Raw genomic sequence first — 4,885 nt, forward strand, 5'->3', positions numbered from 1 at the left:
GAACATATGAAGATGCTGTAGAAACTGTAATTCAGTAGGAATTGAAATTGAACAAAATTCCAATTCATAGTTGTATTGTTATAGAAAGATGGAGTCATAAAGTGCTATTGGTTTTCAGTTCCCCAACCCTGTTACTCATATCAGTCCTCATCACTCACCTGTATATCATCTGTGTTTTAAACTGTTTGTTCAGATTTCCTCTACTGAAGGATAATATAGAGAGGACAAGGAGAGAGAAGATATTCCTACTGAATCTGTGTCTTCAAGCAGCTCTGCATGAGAGAGGAACCATACAAACAACTGTAGAGAAAGTGTTTTCACTGTCTAAAGTATATCGCTATCAGAAATGTGATTTCCTGCTGGATCTGTACGCACATGTGAAGGACTATGAGACTCAAACAGGCAGGAGTGTCCTTCCAGCATTACAGCCAGTTTACCAGTCAGCTCCTGCAGTCTGGTCCATAGACCTCTCAAAGAGAAAGGCCTCCCTCCTCCTAGAAGTGCTGAAACTCCAACCAGGGAAGAAACCAGTAGAGCTGAAGGGCTGGTCAGATGAAGAGAGTGAAGTGAGGAGTTTCCTTCAGTGTCTGCCCTACATCTCACAGCTGAGGTGAGTCTGAACATGTGTGGTGGTTAGTGATTATGTGATGCTAGTGATTATTGTGTTGTAGAAACATTTTAATGTAAAACTTCAAGTGTTGGTGAATCTGGTAACATTTATACTCAGATTTCCTGACATAACAAATGTTGCATTACTAAATGTCACACATACATCATGTGAATGTCTCTAAAATTAAAATACTTTTACATATAAACAAAGCACATTATGTACATGTATAACTACTTCATATATATTTAGCTATGACTGGCTTCATGTGTTCATCCATGTCTGAATCAGCTGTTACTGTCCTTGTTGCAGTTTCTATCCATGGTGGTCTGATCCCTCAAAGCAGATCAAGTTCCTGGTGGATCTCCTGTCTCAAGCAGCAGAGTGGGAGGAGCAGACAGGAGAGATGACACTGAAGCTGGTATCATCAGTGTGGACTTACAGCACCTTTCCTTTTCCCGATGGAGACAATTCTAAACAGAGTGATTTCCTGCTGGATCTGTACACACATGTGAAGGTCTATGAGACTCAAACAGGCAGGAGTGTCCTTCCAGCATTACAGCCAGTTTACCAGTCAGCCAGTCCTGCAGTCTGGTCCATAGACCTCTCAAAGAGAAAGGCCTCCCTCCTCCTAGAAGTGCTGAAACTCCAACCAGAGAAGAAACCAGTAAAGCTGAAGGGCTGGTCAGATGAAGAGAGTGAAGTGAGGAGTTTCCTTCAGTGTCTGCCCTACATCTCACAGCTGAGGTGAGTGTTTTTTTTCCAGAGATGTGTCATATTGTACCAGCTATTTATCTTGTTAATAAGACATCTGTTTATCCAAATCACTCCATTAGTCTTTTTTTGTGCCATTCTGCCATGTAAACATTATTATTTGTCTGTGGGTGATTCCTCTGCATGACTTAACCAGAGAATCTAGGATAACATGTAGTAACAATGTTTCTCTGTCTTCTCATTCAGGTTGTTTTTTGGTTGTGAAGAAGAGGCCTGGTCAGTTCTGTCTAAACTCAGTGTTGCTGCAGCTGAGTATGATACAGAGACAGGAGAAAATATCTTAAAGACATTATCCTCCATGTGCAGATACTTTGATGATGGTTATGATCCATTTAGAGAGAGTGATTCCCTGTTGGATCTGTACTCACATGTGAAGGACTATGAGACTCAAACAGGCAGGAGTGTCCTTCCAGCATTACAGCCAGTTTACCAGTCAGCCAGTCCTGCAGTCTGGTCCGTAGACCTCTCAAAGAGAAAGGCCTCCCTCCTCCTAGAAGTGCTGAAACTCCAACCAGAGAAGAAACCAGTAGAGCTGAAGGACTGGTCAGATGAAGAGAGTGAAGTGAGGAGTTTCCTTCAGTGTCTGCCCTACATCTCACAGCTGAGGTGAGTCTGAACATGTGTGGTGGTTAGTGATTATGTGATGCTAGTGATTATTGTCTTGTAGAAACATTGGAATATAAAACTTCAAGTGTTGGTGAATCTGGTAACATTTATCCCCTGATTTCCTGACATAACAAATGTTGCATTACTAAATGTCACACATACATCATGTGAATGTCTCTAAAATTATATACTTTTACATATAATCAAAGCACATTATGTAAATGTATAACTACTTCATATATCTTTAGCTATGACTGGTTTAATGTGTTCATCCATGTCTGAATCAGCTGTTACTGTCCTTGTTGCAGTTTCCGTCCACGGAGGTCTGATCCCTCAAAGCGGATCAAGTTCCTGGTGGATCTCCTGTCTCAAGCAGCAGAGTGGGAGGAGCAGACAGGAGAGAAGACACTGAAGCTGGTATCATCAGTGTGTACTTACAGCACCTTTCCTTTTCTCAGTGGAGACAATTCTAAACGGAGTGATTTCCTGCTGGATCTGTACTCACATGTGAAGGACTATGAGACTCAAACAGGCAGGAGTGTCCTTCCAGCATTACAGCCAGTTTACCAGTCAGCCAGTCCTGCAGTCTGGTCCGTAGACCTCTCAAAGAGAAAGGCCTCCCTCCTCCTAGAAGTGCTGAAACTCCAACCAGAGAAGAAACCAGTAGAGCTGAAGGACTGGTCAGATGAAGAGAGTGAAGTGAGGAGTTTCCTTCAGTGTCTGCCCTACATCTCACAGCTGAGGTGAGTCTCAACATGTGTGGTGGTTAGTGATTATATGATGCTAGTGATTATTGTCTTGTAGAAACATTGTAATATAAAACTTCAAGTGTTGGTGAATCTGATAACATTTATACTCAGATTTCTTGACATAACAAATGTTGCATTACTAAATGTCACACATATGTTGTGAATTTTTAATTTTTATGTTTGAGACGTTTTGTAACATGAAACCTGAAAGTTTATACTCAGAATACCTAATCTACAAAACCAAATGTCCTGCATATTATGGAACTTTCTCTGTGACATGGTATTACGTGTCCATATGACAGGCATGTATTCATGTACAGTGAGGTCAAAGTATTGGGACATTGACACATTTTTGTTTTGGCACATTTATTTTGGCTCTGTGCTCCAGCACTTTGGATTTTAAATGATTCAACTACAATGAGGTTAAAGTGCAGACTGTCAGCTTTAATTGGAGAGTATCTTCATCCATGTCGGGTGAACTGTTTCGAAATTACAGCACTTTTTGTAAAAGTCCCCCCATTTTAGGGAACCAAAAGTATTTGGGGAAATTCACTTATGTGTATTAAAGTATTCCATAGTGTAGTATTTGGTCCTATATTCCTAGAACTCAATGACTACATCAAGCTTGTGATTCTACAAATGTGTTGGATGCATTTGCTGTTTGTTTTGGTTGTGTTTCAGATTATTTAGTGTCCAATAGAAATGAAAGTTAAATAATGTATTGTGTCATTTTGGAGTCACTTTTATTGTAAATAAGAACAGAATATGTTTCTAAACACTTCTACATTAATGTGGATGCTTCCATGATCTCGGATAATCCTGAATGAATCGTGAATAATGATGAGTGGGAAGGTTACAGAGGCATAAATATTATACCCTCCAAAGACAATGCTAACCCCTACCTGTTATTGTAATGGTGAGAGGTTAGCATGTCTTGGGGGTATGATATAAAATGCTAACCCCTACCTGTTATTGTAATGGTGAGCGGTTAGCATGTCTTGGGGGTATGATATAAAAATGCTAACCCCCTCCCTGTTATTGTAATGGTGAGAGGTTAGCATGTCTTGGGGGTATGATATAAAATGCTAACCCCTACCTGTTATTGTAATGGTGAGAGGTTAGCATGTCTTGGGGGTATGATATAAAATGCTAACCCCTACCTGTTAGTGTAATGGTGAGAGGTTAGCATGTCTTGGGGGTATGATATAAAATGCTAACCCCTACCTGTTATTGTAATGGTGAGAGGTTAGCATGTCTTGGGGGTATGATATAAAATGCTAACCCCTACCTGTTATTGTAATGGTGAGAGGTTAGCATGTCTTGGGGATATGATATAAAATGCTAACCCCTCCCTGTTATTGTAATGGTGAGAGGTTAGCATGTCTTGGGGGTACGATATAAAATGCTAACCTCTACCTGTTATTGTAATGGTGAGAGGTTAGCATGTCTTGGGGGTATGATATAAAATGCTAACCCCTACCTGTTAGTGTAATGGTGAGAGGTTAGCATGTCTTGGGGGTATGATATAAAATGCTAACCCCTACCTGTTATTGTAATGGTGAGAGGTTAGCATGTCTTGGGGGTATGATATAAAATCCTAATCCCTCCCTGTTATTGTAATGGTGAGAGGTTAGCATGTCTTGGGGGTATGATATAAAATGCTAACCCCTACCTGTTAGTGTAATGGTGAGAGGTTAGCATGTCTTGGGGGTGTGATATAAAATGCTAACCCCTACCTGTTATTGTAATGGTGAGAGGTTAGCATGTCTTGGGGGTATGATATAAAATGCTAACCCCTACCTGTTAGTGTAATGGTGAGAGGTTAGCATGTCTTGGGGGTATGATATAAAATGCTAACCCCTACCTGTTAGTGTAATGATGAGAGGTTAGCATGTCTTGGGGGTATGATATAAAATGCTAACCCCTACCTGTTATTGTAATGGTGAGAGGTTAGCACGTCTTGGCTGATATGATATTTATGCCTCTAACTTTCTCACTCATCATGATTCACGATTCATTCTGGATTATCTGTAATCATGGAATTTCTACATGAACAGTCAATACATGTTAGGTGTTTCTAACCTGTATTTAGTCAATACTTATGTAATCAAGGTATATCAGTGTTTTATTTTTCATTAATCTTTAACTA

Source organism: Coregonus clupeaformis, unplaced genomic scaffold (genome assembly GCF_020615455.1).
Source record: "Coregonus clupeaformis isolate EN_2021a unplaced genomic scaffold, ASM2061545v1 scaf0767, whole genome shotgun sequence".
Taxonomy (NCBI): domain Eukaryota; kingdom Metazoa; phylum Chordata; class Actinopteri; order Salmoniformes; family Salmonidae; genus Coregonus; species Coregonus clupeaformis.